The sequence below is a fragment of the Phalangium opilio genome, unplaced genomic scaffold (assembly GCF_054372755.1).
Source record: "Phalangium opilio isolate 3A_F unplaced genomic scaffold, DU_Popi_V2 ptg000352l_1, whole genome shotgun sequence".
NCBI lineage: Eukaryota > Metazoa > Arthropoda > Arachnida > Opiliones > Phalangiidae > Phalangium > Phalangium opilio.
This window is the reverse complement of record NW_028324228.1, coordinates 2,384,419-2,406,610: the sequence shown is the minus strand read 5'-3', so window position 1 is coordinate 2,406,610 and position 22,192 is coordinate 2,384,419. Positions and strand designations below refer to the sequence as shown.

Below are 22,192 nucleotides of genomic sequence, written 5' to 3'. Positions count from 1 at the left end.
TTCGCCGATTACATCAACAGTAGCGGTAGCGGATATAGAGGAAGAATTAAAAGATGATTTTAAATTAGGAGCTAAAATATTGCTATCGCTCCGAGATAAATCGGCATTAGTGTTCGCCTGATCATTGACATCGATGTTAGCCGCCTCATCAGTATCGACGTTGGCCTCATCCTCGATGGAGATATCGGTCGGTAAATTATCTGCAAAGTGATCCTGGGAAATAAAATACTTTAGCTGGCTGATATGCCAGGTACCAGCGGGGGCCCCTGATATTTCATGACGCAGTCGGTATGTCAATGGCCCTTGTTTTGCGATGATGCGGAATGGTCCTTCCCATGCTGGTGCCAATTTAGCGGTATACCCTGCCGCGGCTTGTGATAACTTGTGGGTGCGTTTCCATACAAGTTGTCCTAGTTCCAATTCGGATCCACTATACTGCAGGTCATAGTAATGTTTTTGTTTTGCTTGAGCTAGCCGGGAAAAAGCTTCTGCCTCCTCTCGAATGGTCTGTAAGTCCCTTAACGGTCCGCGTTCATAGGTGGTGACTTGCAGATCGTTGCCGGTTAATGTGGACAGGTCACGAATCTCCTCGTCCTGGTCCCAAGGTAAGCGAGGTTCTCGTCCATATTGTAATGCAAAAGGGGAAAATCCCGTAGTTAAATGTATGACAGAGTTGATGGCCAACTGGTGCATCTCTAGGCCCAAATCCCAATGCTTATGATGATTTCCAAGGTACATACTCATTAATTCCCCCAAGACCCGGTTAACTCTTTCCGATAAATTGGTCTGAGGATGATAAGGTGTTGTAAACTTAGGTTTTACCTTCATCAAACGGCAAACACAGGCCCACAGGGACGAGGTGAATTGCGCCCCATTGTCAGAACAGACTGCCTCGGGAGATCCATGTCGGGAGATATATTTCAAGAATACATTACCAATAGTAAGAGCGGTAATGTTACGTATGGCCGTAAGTTCTACATATTTTGTGAAATAATCGACGATAACGACGAGGAAGCGATTTTGTCGTTGGGTTGTAGGTAACGGACCCATCATGTCAATACCGACAAGTTGGTTCGGTCCATAAGTAGTTATATTAGAAATCATCCTACCGGGGTTTGAGTATTACGGGCCTTATACTGTTGACAGGTCAAGCACTGTCGCACCAAGCGACGAATGATAGGTCGAAAATTCGGAAAATAGAATCGGGACATAATCTTCCGTTCGGTGGCGAGACTTCCTCGATGCCCCGAAAGGGGATGGTTATGATAAATGTCAAACAATCGGGCATGTAAAGCGTCCGCGATTACTAGCTTTGCGGGGCGATAAGAGGAACTTTTCCGGAAGATCAGATTGTCCGTCATTTGATATAAGGCATGGGCTTCACCACGCTGAAGACTGGTCCAAACTGCGGTCCACTTGGGATCTTGCCGCTGGGCCGCCCGTATCTCATCCTTCGTTAACGGATCCACTTCATGTTCATCAGCGGCTATAAAAATACCCAAGAAGGTTTTAATCGGGGTTTTCTCACCTTCGGTAACATCCCCAATAGGTCGGGACAAAGCATCAGCGACTCTATTAGATTTCCCAGAACAGTGGATGATGTCAAAATCGTACTCTTGTAATTCTATCGCCCATCGCATCAATTTACTTTTCTGGTCCTTCAAGGTAAAGAGCCAGGTCAGAGCCTTATGGTCGGTAACTACAGTGAAATGGCGGCCCTCCAAATATGGTCGGAATTTAAGAATGGATTCCACCACCGCTAAACACTCTTTTTCCGGAATGCCATAATTCTTCTGTGCCCCTTGAAAAGCTTTGCTATGGTAGGCCAAGGGGACCTCCTTCCCATCTTGGATTTGGGATAAAATGGAGCCCAAGGCATGCTCGCTGGCATCAGTAGTGAGAATAAAATCGCAGTCTGGGTCAGGAACATGCAAGAGTGTCGCCTCGGCTATTCGATTCTTAATCTCCAGGAATGCGGCTTGCTGACTCGTACCCCATTCCCACGGTACATGTTTCCGTCGTAGTTTCTGTAAGGGGGCAACAATGTCAGTAATATGAGGAATAAACTTGGCATGCCAAGTGACCATCCCCAGAAAGGTGGCCAATTCCTTGACGTTCCGTGGAGGCTTGACGTTCCGGATCTCCTTGACCTTTTCTTCATCAATAGCAATGCCGTTACGAGAGACGGTATATCCCAACACCTTGACTTCGTCACAGGCCATCTGACATTTAGATAATTTAAGCGTTAATCCAGCCTTCCGGAGTCGAGACAACATATACTGAATTGCCACCATATGCTCGTCCCACGTGCGGGACACAATGATTATATCGTCCAAGTAGGCAACGATTCCTAAGTGCCGCCCATGTTTCAGCACCTTATCCATCAATCGCTGGAACGTTGAAGGAGCATTCTTCAGTCCAAACGGCATCACCTTGAACTGAAACTTTCCCTTATGGGTGATGAAGGCGGTATACTGTGAACTCTTTGGGTCCATCGGAATTTCCCAGAAGCCGGACCGCAAGTCAAATTTTGAAATGTACTTCGGTCTCTGGAAAGTATCAAGGATGTCATCTATACGTGGTAGAGGATACGGGTCAGTTACAGTGATAGCATTGAGTGCGCGACTATCGACACAAAAGCGACCCTCTGAACAATCCTTTTTCGGGACGACTATAGCGGGACTAGCGAAAGGGCTATTGGACGGAGCAATAATGTCCAACTTCAACATTTCCTCGATCTGGTCTTCGATGATCTTCCGGGTTTTCGGGCCCGCGTGATATGGTCGTTTAACGACCGGTTCGGCCCCAGGAATCAACCTGATTTTATGTCTTATCCAGGTTGTCTTACCAATCCGCTCTGTCACTACGTCAGGATATTGCCGGAACAGCTGTTCTAGGGCCCTTCTTTTGTCTAGTTCCAAGGACGGTCCGATAATGGCATCAACTTGACAGGCAATATGGGTAGGCATGATTTCCGTCGTTTGATGCGGAGCGTCCATTTCATGCAGAGGGATGTCAGTACCGTGAATACGGAATGTTTTGTTCCCCCAGTCCAGGATTACCTTGTTGGCGACCAAGCAGTTACTTCCCAGAACGATTGGATAAGGTAAATATTCGGCAACATCAAAATTCATCCCCAGCAATTCTAGGCCATTCTCCAACTGCCCCACAATCCGGACTTTGCCCACTAATGGTACGTCTGACACGAACCCTGAAGCCGATATATCTTTCTTACGGACCAAATACGGTAGCAGTCCTAGTATTTCCAACATTTTTAGGTTAATAAAACAACAATTAGATCCAGAATCAACAAAAGCGAGGTTAGTAATGTTATTAATTGTTAGTTTAACGCCATATCCCTTTCCGGTAGCGAACATAGCAGGATACATCATGGCAGGTTGCCGTGATCCTGCGGCTCGGGTAACCTGCATTAGTTTTCCGTCCGGATGGGTGATCGGGTAGGGTTTGGTCCGGGCGATGATCCGCGAGGAGGTGTTTGTTGGAACCGGGGGTTGAGGGGGAGACGTTGAGGAAGTTCTCCCCCGGGTTGAGGCTCTGGTAAACTATCTCCGGCATTATTCCTAGAGCGACCTCGGACATTACTTCTACGTTGATTTCTCACGTTGCGGCTATTGTCCCGGGGCGGCGTTGGAGGTCTTGAGTTAGTGAATGATGTACCATCGATATAGGATCCAGAACCTGATGGTTGGAAGTGGACTCTATGATTAGGAGATTCTGACAACGGCCCAAAGGATTCCCGGGCCATGATCCGGCGAGCCTCATTCTCGAATACATCCAAACTGGCACACCAAGCCGGGGAGATAGAAGCCTGGTATTTCTCCTGCATATTTCCCAGGATGATACGTAATACCTCATCAGGGCCATAAGGATTCCGCAAAGACCGGTTTAGGCGTAGAATGCGGGACTCAAAATCCAAAAGGGTTTCTCGTGATCGTTGCCTTTCTTGATTGAGAATAGTTCTCAAAGTTCGTTCTCTATCGGCTGAAAGGAATTTGTCGTTAAAGGCATTAACGAAGCGATCCCATTGGAATAAACATGGTCCACAGCGTGCCTTGAATTCATCGAACCAAACTGAGGCTCGTTCCCTCAACGACTTCGGTAACAGGTAGCCCAGATCCTCGATTGGGATGCGCTTCAATTTAATGTACGTCTCCAGGTCCTCCAGATATTTCTTAGGGTTTTCGTCGTCGTTTCCGCAAAACTCAGGTAGGCTTATCTTGTACGCACCCGCATACAAGGGAGTGGGCGGTTGTTGTATATAACTTCCACCGGACGCTATTGTGTCGGGTATCGTTCCCCCAGTAAGAGGAGTCGCAGGAGTGGATGATACCGGGAGACCCGAGGGTGTAGATAACTGTGCTGAATCCTGGGCCAGGATACCAGACTGATCATAGCTACGAACTCGGCATGTAGAATCCCAATGGACGTGTCGGGGGTCTTGTGATTCATGACTATGAGTACTCTCGATTCCCGATATTCCGGACCAACGACGATCCTCGGATCCAAATGGGCATTGCTGATGAGTTGAGTATGCAGGATCGGTCTGGGTCGATACGGTATTGCTAGGGGTCTGCTTGTCCTTATCCTTAATGGCCTGTAGAAGTAATGTTACCAAAGCATCCATGGAAGAAGGTGAGGATGGCAAACTCGGAGTGGGCAGGGCGCAAGATGCCGAACCAATACTGGGACTCTGGGTACCTTGAGGGGGATGGTTAACTGCTGGGTTGGTTCCCAAACCCGCAGGCGACGAAGGACCAACCACTCCGTATTGAGGTTGGGGTGGTAATCCGGTAGCTTGGGCCCATCGTCTCCTTGGTTCCACAATAAACTGGGTATATCCAGTATAGATGCGGCGTATAAATATTACTCCCATCCGGTATAGACCCAAGAATACAAACATTAGTATCTCCGGTAGGAACCCTACAACAAACTCCATTAAACGCAAAAGATCATTGTTAGGCCAAAGCCGGAGCAGTGATCCGATAGCATAACGCATAACTAATAATGATCCCAAAATATGCACCGACGAGTAAATAGTGCGGGCATACACGGTGGAAAAGTCACACAATATATGAAGAAGCCAAGACAATGGATAGACAAGATCCGCACTCAAGAGGGAAAATAATTGTGCTACTATAGAGCCAAGGCTTATCGTCATATTAAACACCATGTCTATTAGGATATCTATCGGGACACGTGCGAATGAAGCGCGTTAGGCCCGAACTAGGGTTAGCGAAAAGTGCGAGGTAAGAGAACACGCAAATATTATTATACAAAGTTAATTAATAATTCCCCCCATGGGCCACCAAATGTAACGAGCCAAACAAATAACCGAGGCCCTAAATCAGTCTTAACTAGGGTAGAACATACATCATGCTATAAAGAGTTAATAAAAGATACGTTACGTTCAGTGGAGATATTTGCTTTTTATTATTTCTATGCGTATACTGTCCTCTTTAACTTTACAATACTTCTTGTGACCCGCGTCGTTACCGTTGTTACACGAATTATCTTCATCGGCCGCCCGATTCAACTGCCCCCTCTCCTCTTTCTGCCGTCGCTTTTTATCTCTGCGATCAAGGTCAGAGGTCAAGGGCAACCTACTCTAACGCCATCTGCCGGCCCTTACATTTTATCTTTATTTTATTTTAGAAGTATTATTAAAATTTCAGAAGCTCCGCAACCGTTACAATAACTGTTTCTATAGCAGTTAATTCAACATTCCTTTGAGGTATACAGGGTTTTAGTATTTGTTAATCTCACTAAAATGCTACTAATTCAGAAGGTGTGTGGTATAATTCCTGAAACTCAACCAATGTAGAGGACGACATGATTCGTTAAAACAATTTTTTCCTGTTGCAACAGTCCGTATATGATATTTCGTTTTATAAATTATTTGTTACCAAGAGTGGATTGTTTAATTCAGAAATATAAGTAACAGTGGTGCTGGTTAATCCAGGAGAACATTGTCTTTACGTAATTTAATTAGTCAAATAAATTACGTGTGGAGATCTTTTCAACGTAACCATGTGGGAAACAGAGGGTTACGTTCGCTATTTCCACAGTCCTCATTGCTGTTTGTTTATATGTCAGAATTGCTATGAAATGTTTAGGTATTTGATTTAATTACTGGTATTTAAGCGAAACTATGGAATCACATCATTCATTAACATTGTAACTTTTGTAGTGATCCGTTGTAACGGGCTCCCCGGTACAACATATTTTATTGTTTATCTTCACGTTACCGCAAATTTATCACGGGGCTATGTGTTGGAACTAATTAAAAACTCATCTAAACAAGCTCAATTTATAAGCTAAATCAATATTGCCAAACCATAATCCATCATTAATTTCAACTCAATTAAGCCTAAAACCTTTAAATTAAACTTAATCAAGATTAAACCTTTAAATTGAACTTAATCGAGATATACCTTCAAATTAAACTTAATCGAGATATACCTTTAAATTAAACTTAATCGAGATATACCTTTAAATTAAACTTAATCGAGATATACCTTTAAATTAAACTTAATCGAGATATACCTTTAAATTAAACTTAATCGAGATATACCTTAAAATTAAACTTAATCGAGATATACCTTCAAATTAAACTTAATCGAGATATACTTTCAAATTAAACTTAATCGAGATATACCTTTAAATTAAACTTAATCGAGATATACCTTTAAATTAAATTAAACTTAATCGAGATATACCTTTAAATTAAATTAAACTTAATCGAGATATACCTTTAAATTAAATTAAACTTAATCGAGATATACCTTTAAATTAAATTAAACTTAATCGAGATATACCTTTAAATTAAATTAAACTTAATCGAGATATACCTTTAAATTAAATTAAACTTAATCGAGATAAACCTTTAAACTAAACTTAATCGAGATAAACCTTTAAACTAAACTTAATCGAGATAAACCTTTAAACTAAACTTAATCGAGATAAACCTTTAAACTAAACTTAATCGAGATAAACCATTAAACTTAAATAAAATTAAGGTGAAATTAACCCAAAACACGATTTTTTTGGTTCAATTCATGGATACCTTATTTAATTAAAATTAAAACTAAATTTCTCTTTCACCCAGTCTCAATTTTCCATTTTAATCTTTACAATTAAATGAGGATTCAAGTTGATATTTACACCCATTTCAAATCCATATTTACACCCATTTCAAGTCGATATTTACACCCATTTCAAGTAGATATTTACACCCATTTCAAGTCGATATTTACACCCATTTCAAGTCGATATTTACACCCATTTCAAGTCGATATTTACACCCATTTCAAGTCGATATTTACACCCATTTCAAGTCGATATTTACACCCATTTCAAGTCGATATTTACACCCACTTCAAGTCGATATTTACACCCATTTCAAGTCGATATTTACACCCATTTCAAGTCCATATTGACACCCATTTCAAGTCGATATTGACACCCATTTCAAATCCATATTTACCCCCATTTCAAGTCCATATTGACACCCATTTCAAGTCCATATTTACCCCCATTTCAAGTCCATATTTACCCCCATTTAAAGTCCATATTTACCCCCATTTCAAGTCCATATTTACCCCCATTTCAAGTCCATATTTACCCCCATTTCAAGTCCACATTGACACCCATTTCAAGTCCACATTTACCCCCATTTCAAGTCCATATTTACCCCTATTTCAAGTCCATATTTACCCCCCATTTCAAGTCCATATTTACCCCCCATTTCAAGTCCATATTTACCCCCATTTCAAGTCCATATTTACCCCCATTTCAAGTCCATATTTACCCCCATTTCAAGTCCATATTTACCCCCATTTCAAGTCCATATTTACCCCCATTTCAAGTCCATATTTACCCCCATTTCAAGTCCATATTTACCCCCATTTCAAGTCCATATTTACCCCCATTTCAAGTCCATATTTACCCCCATTTCAAGTCCATATTTACCCCCATTTCAAGTCCATATTTACCCCCATTTCAAATCCATATTTACACCCATTTCAAGTCGATATTTACACCCATTTCAAGTAGATATTTACACCCATTTCAAGTCGATATTTACACCCATTTCAAGTCGATATTTACACCCATTTCAAGTCGATATTTACACCCATTTCAAGTCGATATTTACACCCATTTCAAGTCGATATTTACACCCATTTCAAGTCGATATTTACACCCACTTCAAGTCGATATTTACACCCATTTCAAGTCGATATTTACACCCATTTCAAGTCCATATTGACACCCATTTCAAGTCGATATTGACACCCATTTCAAATCCATATTTACCCCCATTTCAAGTCCATATTGACACCCATTTCAAGTCCATATTTACCCCCATTTCAAGTCCATATTTACCCCCATTTAAAGTCCATATTTACCCCCATTTCAAGTCCATATTTACCCCCATTTCAAGTCCATATTTACCCCCATTTCAAGTCCACATTGACACCCATTTCAAGTCCACATTTACCCCCATTTCAAGTCCATATTTACCCCTATTTCAAGTCCATATTTACCCCCCATTTCAAGTCCATATTTACCCCCCATTTCAAGTCCATATTTACCCCCATTTCAAGTCCATATTTACCCCCCATTTCAAGTCCATATTTACCCCCATTTCAAGTCCATATTTACCCCCATTTCAAGTCCATATTTACCCCCATTTCAAGTCCATATTTACCCCCATTTCAAGTCCATATTTACCCCCATTTCAAGTCCATATTTACCCCCATTTCAAGTCCATATTTACCCCCATTTCAAGTCCATATTTACCCCCATTTCAAGTCCATATTTACCCCCATTTCAAGTCCATATTTACCCCCATTTCAAGTCCATATTTACCCCCATTTCAAGTCCATATTTACCCCCATTTCAAGTCCATATTTACTCCCATTTCAAGTCCATATTTACCCCCATTTCAAGTCCATATTTACCCCCATTTCATGTCCCAAATTAAAACCCCTATTAATCTCATATCAAACCCCTGTTCACCCCATTTCAGGACCATACGCCTGATTTACAGGATAATTCATAGTCGTGTTCAGTGGGACTTCACTACCTTTCCTATTGTGTATGTACACGTTGAAGGCTTTCTTATTATATCAATCCTGAATGAACACGATTATAAGTTAATGCCGTTGAAATTATCCAAATGAACTCTTTTGGGCAACAACTAATGGAGTCAGATTGGTTTTAATAATGAGCATGTTTTACTTTTTAAAACATCACTTAAAAACCTTTCTGAGTTTTGTATGCACAATTTTTTAAAAATACATGCTTTCAATTATTGCTTATTGCAAAATATTTCATGGCATAAAAATTTTATTTTTATTTTACAAACCGATATTTAATATTAAGTCATTACTAAACAACGCGTGAACGCGCGCCTTTTCCAAAAAAAATCGTTTATTTTTCAAGGTCCTTCAACTAAAAACGTTGAAAATATTGCTTGTTTTATAGGTCGGGTTAGGTAAGGCATATGTTAGGTTACGTTTCATTGAGACACAAATTTCAAGCATTGTGCCTCTTAATAGTAGAAGTATTTATCCTATAAATGCTATAAATTTAATAAAAAAAATAGTTCAATAATAACAAACGATTTATCGTTGACAGCGTTTAAAAATAAAAATATTTGCTTTTAATAATATGTAATAATATAGGCACTATATTACGTTAGAAAATTATTTTTGGGAACTCATTCTATGTTCAAACTTCGTTTAAGTTCGTTACATTGTACGTAATTTGACTTAAAAATTAAAATAAGCGAATCGCTTTATAACGGTCCATTTCTGCGACTTAAAAATATTTCATTCTTCTAAACTATAAATTTTGCTTAATGTTTTACAAAATAGATGGGATTTTTGCTCATTTTACATAACCACTCAATCTTTATAAATTAATCAGACCTAAATGGGTCAATAGGGCCTTAAAACGGGGGAAATAGGGTCTTTAAATGGGTGAACAGGGACTTGAAATGGTGTATTAACGGGTTTGTTTTACACCATAAACGCGGTGCTAAATATGGAAAAAAAAATATTTAACAACTATTTCACAGTTTTTCACTTCACTTGGTTTAATAATGTGTTATAGGTAGCGTACTTTTTCCCTACTTTTAACACCATTAAACTAAGTAATATTGGAAGTTCAACAGATTGCCTAAAAAAGATGTTAAAAACCACTGTAAATGGTGCATAAATGCCTTATATTTCCTTAATACTTGCAAATAATATTAGAAAATGGCGTCAATTGATCATAAAAATGGGGTTAAAGTACACCATAAATGATGTCTTTTTTGGCACCGGAAAAAACAGCATAAATGGTGTTTGAATGCACCGTTATATTTTAGAGTGCAATGGTATGACGGTAAAGCAAACATAATTATTCAAAATTTAATTACATTAAGACTGAAGTGACAGATATTATAAAAAATGTCTTGGTTTGTACCAAGGCCGAAAAAACAAACGATATGTGTGAGGTTTATCAATTGACTGAAGTTCAGATATTGAAATTTTTTTCTAGTTATTTCTATCCACTCAATCTTTAATCAATATTTAATTCAATCAACTGATTTTACTGTTAATCGATCTAGTCCCTCTAAATTAATTGAAAAAATTACATATCTACGCTTTTTCAAGAACAATTACATTTTCCGAAAACATTTTATCATGAAATTAATTATTTTGAAGGGATTTCGTGTCGATGCTCACTAACTTGTAAGCACCTTGACCGACATAGTTTTAATTGTTGCTGGCTTGACAAATTTTCAAGTTTGCACCAAAAGAAGTTTAAATCTGTTTTAAATTGTTGATAACTGTCGTTTACAGTGAATGTCGTCTACTTAAGACAAAGCAAGAAAGTTTATCCTGTGTGGTAAAGGGTAAAGATCACGTAAACAGATATACTTCTCAGTACCAATGACTTGTTATATTCATTTCCCGCGGAAATAATATGGTTAAACACATCATTCATTACTAGTTATGCCAAGAAGGTCACATTTAACTCCGACACCCCTTCCCTTCCTCTATTTTCCCAATATATGGCGTTTTATAATAACAAGTGGTTCCAGTGTATGGGTCATCTGAGCCGTCGCAACACACTCAGCCAATAGATCGAAACTTTTCACATTAGTAAACGGTACATGATACTCCGGACTTGCCCACCAACCTTATTAACCCAACACTATAAAACATTCGTGTACATGAATGATTATGGTTATGGCTTGACACTCGCTAGCGCCCGAACGACCGATCACTCAGTGTAATCGGTGTACATTTGTAAGTGAGTAGACCATTTTGGAAATTACATACAGAGAAACTAAAACACAGGTGTGATCCCGCCATTGGGGTGTTTTCTCTCATTCTCTCGCTCGCTTAGAAACACCGCTATAGTCAGTGCTAGTTGACTAGCCTCCTGCCCGTAGTGAACTTTGGCACCGTCTGGCGATGACCCTTGGTGCGAGGGAGAATACACCTCGCCCCTGATCTTTGCGCTTGCTAAAATGATTACGCGTAATACGTAACCGGTGTAAAATTAGCGCCAACAATGTAGAAAGGGGTGGTGACGTTTCAAATGAAGACTGAGTTATGACCAAGAAATTCTAAAGAACGGAAATGGAAGTTCCAGTGCAACTTTACCTTCATAGAGGCGGCAATAGAAATGAAGAATTTCTATATACGAAATTAAATGTATAAATTCGCGCAACACCCTGGTTTGGCATCTTTTAAATATTTACATTTTCCATTCGAGCTATACCAAAGTTCGCTTGCTCTTTTTAGACATCCAGTAGAACATTTCAAATATTCAATACTAATTCCTCAACACGTACTCCCTTCAAAATAATTAATTTCATGATAAAATGTTTTCGAAAAATGTAATTGTTCTTGAAAAAGCGTAGATATGTAATTTTTTCAATTAATTTAGAGGGACTAGATAGATTAACAGTAAAATCAGTTGATTGAATTAAATATTGATTAAAGATTGAGTGGATAGAAATAACTAGAAAAAAATTTCAATATCTGAACTTCAGTCAATTGATAAACCTCACACATATCGTTTGTTTTTTCGGCCTTGGTACAAACCAAGACATTTTTTTATAATTAACAATGATATGTTTTACATATTCAGTTTAGTTTGAATTTCCATTTTATGATTTCTAGATATTCAAATGGAGTTTTTCTCCCCGCATCCAGTTCCCTTTTTAGTTGTTTTATTCTTTCCTCCTGATTCTTGTATTTTCTGTTTGGTGGTCGAACAGGTTACCCCCCGTTTCACCCAATTTAAAACACCCAATTCCCAGTTCTCCTATTCCAATTAACCCAATATTGCATACCCAAAAAGACTCAAATAGAGTAGAATTTGATGGTTTTATTTATTTATTTTTTCATTTCATAAGGGATACACTTACTTGAAGTGTATAACCGCTCCAAAGAGGAAGAGACATCCTCCTAACCAAACCAAACCTAACCTAACATAACATAACAGTAATGTTTTGGAAAAGGCATATTATTTGAGAAGTCAATGAAGCTAAACGTCAATATTTTGGAAAAGGCGTAACATTGTTAAATGATTTATAAAATATTAGTAACCTAACTTATCCAAACCAAACCTAACCTATCATAACAGTAATGTTTTGGAAAAGGCATATTATTTGAGAAGTCAATGAAGTTAAACATTAATATTTTGGAAAAGGCATATTATTTGAGAAGTCAATGAAGTTAAACATTAATATTTTGGAAAAGGCGTACCATAGTTAAATGATTTATAAAACACGAACTTTCTCGTGGATCTAGCAGAAAAATATAATACATTTAGAATAACACTTCACATTAATTGGTAGGAAAATTATTTAACCTAACCTAACCTAACCTAACCAAACCAAACCTAACCAAACCTAACCAAACCTAACCTAACCAAACCAAACCAAACCAAACCAAACCTAACCTAACCTAACCCAACCTAACCTAACCTAGCCCAATCTAACCCAACCAAACCTAACCTAACCCAACCTAACCTAACCTAACCTAACCTATTCGCATTAAAAATAATCAAAGTCGTTTTGAAAGCAACCCTTTGCAGCATAAAATATTAGACGAAACCATTCGATTGGGAGAAATGAGAATTGAATAGTTTGGGATAAAAATTCCGATTGGGAAATATAAGATTGGGAGAACTGGGAATCGGAAAGTTTGGGATAAAAATGTATTTTGGGAAACACAGAATAGCCCTTTTCGCATGTCGGAGGGTAAAAGTGGGGGAAAATGCGAAGCGCATGCGTGTTAGTAACAACGTGGATAAAATAGCAGACTACGGTCTTAGCCTCCGCGTATTTCCTCGTTACTTTAGAGGCATCAACTTTGCCATTAAATCTGATCATTTTCGATACATTTTCTTGATTTTTTTTCTTTGAAATTTGGAAAAAAAGTGTAATAAAATTCATTTAAGCCAGTGTTTTTTAGTTAGTTCAATTTTGTAGCATTGTTCAATTTTTTTTTTTTTCATATGATTCTTAAGCCTTTGCACTGTGCCTGGATGCTGTGTTGTGGTAGTGGGTGGGATGCAAGAATCAGTCGTATAAAGTAAAGAGGGATGGTAAAACAGTGGAAATTAAATTTCACATAAAGGAGAACGAGTTATAAATCGAAAATGTTGGAACTCCAAAGACGGGGATATGTAACATGCATTTCGTTAGTGGGTATCGGACCCTGGTCGGGAATCGGCGGCCCTCGGGGGAAAGCGATCTTTTTTTGAGGGGTTGCTCTCGTGGTTTTACCCGGCGCTGCTTGGATACCGACGTTATTTATGAAGCCGACACTAAGCCTTGGTTATTAAGGGAAATATTTTCGATATTATAATTTTTTAAAGCTTCAATGAGCATGTGTTTTCGCCAGTAGGATTTAAATATAATTCCCATATTTTTACAAACTTCTTTAAGTTCCAATATTTTTAGTTTATCACAGTTTAGATTCAAATTTACTCCGCTATCTACAATCCCAGCTATTTCCCCGTAGGCCGATGGCGTCGTCTGCTATTTTATCCACGACGCACGACAAGCGCATGCGTGCATAAAATTACGAAAAGGGCTATTGGGAGAAATGGGACCATACCCTTTTTTCTTAATTATTTCAAAATTTTTTATCTTCGTAAAATTTTTAACCGATATATTTCTAAGAGAATAATACCCCTACGTCATAAAATTGTATTTAAAAAGTGCATTATATATTAAAATTGTCCTTTAAATAAGTATTCATAACAGTATAATTAGCTTAACCAAGTCATTCAATGTTTCAATGAAAACTCATAGATGGCAACTTAGTCTTCGCAAACGATTTGTTTTATCAATAGTAAAAATGATATAAATAAGTATTGATGTTACTTTTATAGTGTTTTGCCATCTTCTTTAATTTACGGTAGTAGTTTGGTCGGGACTGTTAACAAAATAATATCACTTGCATTTAATCCAATTATCTTTGATCAAATCAGGGTCAAGTTTTGAAACTACCAAAATACGAAAAACAAATTATAAAAATCGTAAACGTAATCCAATTTCAATTATGATATACTTTTTTACTAGAATAGTTATTTTTGGCCAATTATATTTCAGTTTTTAGCCGTGCATCGTAGTAGTAGTAGTTTTTCGCGGTTTGGGATGAGTTACCCGAAGAAATGGTTATTTTATGCCTTTGGCAGTATAAAATTTTTCGTTAGTCATTGAAGGGAGAGTGAATGTGAGAGAATTGTGGTGAGGTGATATTTTTCGTTCGTGTATTTTAACTAGAATAGTTATTTTTGGCCAATTATATTTCAGTTTTTAGCCGTGCATCGTATGCTGGATATCTACGATGGGCCCATTATTTTTTCATACAATGGAAGTAGTCGGTGTGGTTCTGTGAATGTGGGGGTAATTGTGGAGCTTGTTTTGAGTGATTGTATGGATTACCTTTTTTAGCCACATCGTACATCGTAGATATACGGTAAGGCTATTAGTTTGTCCCGCGAGCCTGTGGTGGGGGTTGTGGTGGTGGTGGTGGCATTAGTAGTAGTTTTTCGCGATTTGGAATGAGTTACCCAAAGTAATGGTTATGTCAGAGCTAACCGAAGAAATGGTTATTTTATGCCTTTGGCAGTAAAAAATTTTCGTTAGTCATTGAAGGGAGAGTGAATGTGAGAGAATTGTAGTGAGGTGATATTTTTCGTTGGTGTATTTTAAAAGGATATGGATTATAATAGCGAGGAGTATTATATCGGGCCCACACCACACCCCATCCCCTAGTGTGGGCCCGATATAGTACTCCTTGATAATAGCAAGTTTAAGCATTGCATTTAATTGTACAGGTAAGGTTAAGCTTTGTAAATTGTGGTTTACGTTTGCTCGATATATTTAAAACTAGATAGAGAGGATTTTAGTATAGCCTTATTTTAAATGGAAGGTTTAATACTCCCGTTAAAGTTCCGGTCACCCGCACACAATTTTTACGCTTTCAATCCCGCTCCCCTATTTCAAAATTCAAAGAAATCGAGGGGAATTTTTAAAAAGCAAAAGCAAGTATTTACCGACGTTATATTTTGAATGGTATTATGGTTTATTATTTGAATTTACGTGTATTTCACCACAAATCGAGAAGAATTTTAAAAGAAAGTACTGGCTTGGGGACCCAGATATTACATTATAACGTAAGTAAATTTATTGAAGTAAGGATTAGGGGTTATAATTTTTTGTTTGGGCATCGAGGGGCCATTCACTATGATTATATGTACTTCTTTTAATGGGTATTTCGTTATACCACTGTTAAAGGATGCGCATCCTGGGGCTACTCACTCACGTTTTCAGTTCGTGTCACACTATAATTATATCTGAGGTAAAAAAATTCAATTATAATTTTAAAACAGTAGCGCATCGAGGGTCTATTCACTCAAATTTTCTGCACTCCTGTTAAGTATGGTACGATGTGGCTGCTATTACGAGCCTTTGAGTCTTCTTGTTAACTTTCCTTATTTCAGATTTTGGGCAAGCGGAGATATGCAGGTGAGCATATCGTATAGCTACCGATTAAGAAGAACAACTGTTACAAACATAATTAAGGACACGGGACAAGGGAGGTGCTTGTTCCTATGTATGTTAAGTTGCCTTCTTTGGTAGAGGAGTGGATCGAAGTGGTGAAGACTCTGAAAGACAATGGAACTTCACAAATTGTATAGGTGCTATTGACGGTAAACACATGCAAATAGCTAAACAATCTAACTCGGGCTCAATGTTCTATAACTGCAATGAGACATTCAGCACTGCCGTACAGAAGTCTTCCGACGACGGAAGCTGTTGATCGGCGTGGCCTTTGCTTGGAAAACCGTCTGTTCAGTCTCAGTGGCGCCGCCAGGATTTTTTTACAGGTAGGCTAAGGAAGATTTGGGGCCCCTTCAAAAATTTCAGGAGAAAAATTTAGTTGCACAGCGTCGATAATATTAAATTAACAACTATTTTTATCATATTATTCATATAGAGAAGTTTAATATATTAAAGTTCAGTATTATCAGACAATAGACATATTATTATATGAACTATAGTTTGCGAAAATAATAAAAACACGGAGTCAGAGAGAGAGAGGGCGATTTTAAGTTAAGCCCCCTATGAGGTCAATGTGCACTGTCGATGTGGTGAGGAAAAGGGAAATTGGTTTACCAAAAGGAGTCTGACCTCAGTTTTATGGGACCAGAAGGAACGGGAGAGAAGAAGATTCAGGTAAAGCGCGCGAAACAAACAAAGTGACCCAAGGACAGGGCTCATAATTTTAGCCACATCGTAATGAATAGAAAATTTAAGTGAATAGCCCCTCGATGCGCTACTTTTAAGTGTGATATAATGATTACTAGTAATCATACCTTCAATTCATTTTCTTCTGTTATAATTATAATAGTGCGACACAAATAGGAAACTTGCACACCCTTTAACAGTGCAAAAATGATTAATCGTAACGCATAAGTAAACCCTAAATTGGTACAGAAAATTAGACTGATTGGTCCCTCGATGCGCTATCTTTAACTGTGTTAAAATGATTGCCCGTAATCTGTACATCAATAATTTAACTTCTTTTATAATTGTAATAATGCGACACAAACAGAAAACTTGAGTGAGTAGCCCCTCAATAACGCATACCTAAACCTTAATTGAAGAACAGAAAATCCAAGTGATTAGCCCCTCGTTTCCCTGACCTAAAAAATAATTACCTGGGCCGTAATCCTTGCGTTCATAAATTTACTTATGTTTAAATTGTAATACAATATTTTAAATATATAAAGATACTATATACTTCCTTTTGCTTTTAAAATTATTTTCGCTTTCTGGAGAAATACACGTAAATTCTGGGATCGTGATAAACACCGCCTTAAGACCATTCAAAAAAATTATACCATCAGTTTATACTTGGTCGATTTCCTTGAATGTTTAAATAGAGGAGCGGGATTGAATGCGTGAAATCCTTATTGTGGACTGGTGACAGAAATTTTAACGGGAGAGTTTAACACCTTCCATTATATTAAGGCAATCCAATAATCGTTTCTTTCGCTTTAGATATATCGAGAAAACGTAATACACAATTCACAATCATTAAACCTACTTGTACAATTAAGTGAAATGCATAAACTTATTATTACAATCCGCATCCATGTAAAAACAAAAGAACGAAAAATATCACCTCACCACAATCGTCTTTCATCCACTGTCCCTTGAATGACGAACCAAACATTTTACACTACTACTTCTACGAGAATGACAACAAGGCAGGTCAAACTAAAAGCCTCATCGTAGATGTACATCATAGTACCGTACGATGTGGCTAAAAATCAAAATGCGAGAAAACTTTTCTGGCTAGTCAAAAACCTTTACATAACACGAAAATGTTAACCCATTTTGTAGAATATTACAAAAATCAGATGCCAAAAGGTTCATCATCCCTGTGAAACTTTGTCTAAAGTAAATTGCCTTTTAGGCCTAGATCAAAATATTGTAATAATGGTATTTTAATATTATGAGAACCTAATTTTTGGGCCCCTCTGAAATTTACGGGTAGGCTGTAGCCTACCCAGCCTACCCCCTGGCGGCGCCACTGTTCAGTCTTCGTAGCGACGATGGTTAGGACTTCGTCAATTACATCTTGAGTTCAATGTTGGCCTCGGTATTTAACCGTTGCAGGATTCTGGTTCGTATGGTTTCGTCTTCTGGTCGTGAGAGTCCACTATAGGGAAACCAGAATTCCGAATTGATCTTCGGTCAAATCGGAGAAATTGAAACGCTTTAGAAGTAGTTTAACGCGATTGAAATACGGGCCATAATCTTCATCCAAGTGACGCTGGATCCGCATTAGGTTGAATCTTTCTATGAAGAGTGTCTGTTTCTTCCCAAAACGTTTCTTGAGGTTCTCTACTGTCGTTGCATACGGGTAGTCCGTTGGCTCTTTGGGCATACAGGACCGATAATACTCGCTGAAGGCTTCGTTAGACAGTTTCGAGACCAGATACTTGACTTTGGCAACGTCGGGCAAATTTGGGACACTAATATCCACGAGATAGTCAAATCTCTTCAGCCATTGTTCCAATTTGTCGCCATCGTGTTCATCAGGCTCGAAGATTGGAATGTCGAGGCAGGTTATCGTGGATGTGGGTGCTGGAGTCGAGGTTGATGGATCGGAGGTTCCTGCTGTCTGGAGTAGAAGGTCAATGATCCTTTGGTTCTTCTTCTGGGCCGCCATTTGCTACTGCATGAACGCGTTCAACACGTCTCCCAGAGAGGACGAGGAGGAGGCCTCGGAGGTTCCGCTTTCCTGCTTCGGCATGTTCTCGGAATCAGTATCGCGACTTTACCCGAAGACCGTAACGCGACTATACCCGAAGACCGTAACGCGACTATACCCGAAGACCGTAACGCGACTATACCCGAAGACCGTAACGCGACTATACCCGAAGACCGTGAAGCGACATCCCACTTCTGACACCACTGTTGTAACGCTCTCGAAGAGAAAACGCACGAGATAAACAATAAAACAACTTTATTTTATTACGCCATCAGACCGAATGCCCCTTTCTATTATTAAGATTTAGTTTATATATACAACTTAAAAAAAAACATGTAATGAGGTAAAAAACATAGGCAACATATTAGTAGATTATTATTTTTTTCATTATTGGAGGAGTTCCAACAACTACTTTTATTGAGTTATTGATGATACCCGTATTAGCATTTAAATATGACGATTAAAGAATTTGCACGACTAGTATAAAGAAAATAAATTTCAACCTACTCAGACAATTCTGTTTCATAAAATAGTTTTTCTTCTTGAAACTTTAAATTGATTTGATTTTTCAATCCATATCTAAATAATAAACTTTTGAAATATAACACATTTGATTCATCATTTTTATCATGTTTTGTCTCTAAATTTTAGTTGCGGCATCCAAAAACGAGATCATTTTGTAATGCACATCGTTGACCTTTCTTGTTTTTAGGTGGTTTCGCTGGGCTTGACTAGTTTTGGTCATGGTTCCAGTCGTTTCTATTTCAGTGTTCAAGGCAAAGTCTCTCTTATTGTCAAAAGTCTCTTGATTAAAAACAGTTATATCAAGGTCCCTGTAGAAAGATTGAAACTTAGTTAAACCCTGGATTGGTTTTCAAACTTTCAAAAACTTGAAATAACATAACTTACGGAGAGTTTACTCCGTTGGCCATGTTGTGTAAGATCATACTTGCTTCATTGCCATTCAGCTGACTGAGCTGTCACTCCTCGGCTACTTTATCAACTTGACCTTGAACACTTTCCATACTTTCAGGTGCGTTTAAATTCCAGAAGGTTCTAATGAGATTGGTCACTGAAATTAATATATTACTCAATGAGTAAAGAATTACTAATTTCGCGGCTCTACTGTTGTGCCCAGAAATCCATCCAAAATTAGTTTAATTTCCACTTGTCAATTCCAGCTCCGCTGGATTTCTTTAAAATTCAATTCCCTGCGCAACTTGAGATACCAGTCTCCATGGACGAACCAATACTGAAGGACGGATGGCAGAGAGAGAATGTTGAAAAGTACTTATTAATTCGCCTTCTAGCGGCAGATAGTAGCAAACCGGATAGTGGGGGGGATTATGGGGGAATGAACGTTCTAAAGACTGAAGCAGCTAACGTCTTATTTTGTCTAGATGGCGCTAGCGTTTTCCAGGATTTGACTCGGTATTTTCACAACCCCCCTCCATTTTGGGGCTGAAAAGGAAGAAGTCAACTTAACATTTTGTCCGTACCCTGCTAAATGAATAATTGTAGATCAATAATAGGCCAAAGTAGATGAATCCATGCAGACCATATAGGCTATTCGGCTGGACGTCAGCAACTGTTTCAATATTATTAAAAATGTTTTGCTCTGATTGTTGCTAATTTGGATGTATTGACCTTTGACCTCAAATATCTTAGCCCACAGACTGAGTTTCATTACGACGCCGAATTCTTTTTAATACAGGAAGTAGTATACCTTAAATCTACCAGCGTGGATGCTCTAACATAACGTCGTCTCAGTCTGACGTTTTTAAACGGCTTTGTGGAAATGTTCTACCGATGGAAGGATATTTTAAGCTCCCTTTTTTGAAACTCCAAAGCAACGCAAATTGAAGTTAATTCAAGCTAACACCCTAAAGGAAACTGCGTACCCAATCTTTTTAATGATGTTCCGCCTTATTTCCATTTTCTTGTGCATTAGTATATTTCTGTTGTCAGATTAGATGATTTAGAGAGGGAGTGTATACAAATAATATGGATCTAGAAAATACCCAGACCCAATACGATAGCCAATTATTTCTAATATTGACACTGGAAATTAATTTGGACCAAAAACAACGCCAACTAATTTGGAAGGACTCAATAATTATTCGCGTAAAAAACATACTTTACTTCTCGCGTGTATAAACTCGCTCGTTGCTCGCTTGAATAAATGAACTTAATTCTTTCGAAATTGCTTTTTTAAATATAAACTTTTGGGAAAGGTTCCCTGCAATGACTTAAATCACGCAGTTACGTTGAATTCAGCAGGACTCATAGTTTGAACTTCTTTCATAATTGATTAACTCATTAAAGGGAGGGTGAAAAGGAAAATCAATTGGTTTTTTATCGATTCTTCTACTAATTACAAGACCAGCCTGCATAGTGAAACATTCAGGAAATACCTCCGAATGATTCTAAAATTTAAGTTAGGTTCAGATTTTTAGGATAATTTTAAATAAGCCCCTCCGACCAATGGCATAACGCCCTGCCTTTTTCTTAACCAAATTCTCGTGACACTCTCCATGTCTCGCGCCACGATTGTCACATCGCAATTTTTATGAAATCTCGAGATACATTTCCTTCGACACGGAGCGTTTGTTAATAAAAAGGCAGGGTGTTACGCGATTTGTCGGATGTACTTATTGTAATTTTAAAATCATTCGGTGTTATTTATAGGATGTTTCACAATGCAGATTGGACTTATAATTAGTAGAAGAATCGATAAAAAATCACTCGATTTTCCACTTCACCCTCTATTTAAATCAGGTCCAACCAGAAAAGCTAGTTTCTATATTTTTGTTATTAATTCCAAGGCTTAAAAGCGGACAAAGAAACCTTTTTGCATCACGCGAAGTTATTGAATAAATCTTTACCTTTTAAAGTATTTTTCTGGCCCACGGCTTTCGCAATAGCACGCAGAAACATATGAAGAATAGACGAAGCTCTTTCGCGGCCTCTCATTTATCCATACATTGTATTTTATTCCCGAAAGCAGCGTCGTTTAGCGTACAAAAAGTAAGAGAAAATTCATGCATTTTAAGTATTTATTCCATGGGACTCTTATCAGTTCTAGAGCGTTTACTCGAGCGTTCTTCGAGTAGAATAATTAGCAAATAGTGTTATTTTCAGTGGTTTAGCACTGCGAAATAAACCTTGCACTAAAGCTTCACATTTTATCAAGGGTACAAAATATATAAAAGTAATTCAAGAACTGATTAGGCATACTCACTGATGAAAGATGAGCTCGGAAAAGCACACTGTGCTGTGCTCTATAGCTAATTGAGTGATTTTAAGATAAAACGTAGCCTATCGTTAGTATTCTTTGAGCGAGAACGCTCAAAATCAAGAAGCAT

General features: G+C 38.2%; 1 long non-coding RNA gene across 1 annotated transcript; it reads right to left on the bottom strand.

Moving 5' to 3' along the window:
• Positions 1 to 19,785: 19,785 nt before the first annotated feature.
• LOC149602839 (uncharacterized) lies at positions 19,786 to 21,914 on the bottom strand. Its single transcript, XR_016377067.1, has 2 exons — positions 21,713 to 21,914; positions 19,786 to 19,899 (listed from the first exon to the last, which is right to left on the bottom strand). It is a non-coding gene; the product is annotated as an uncharacterized LOC149602839 (long non-coding RNA).
• Positions 21,915 to 22,192: the final 278 nt, after the last annotated feature.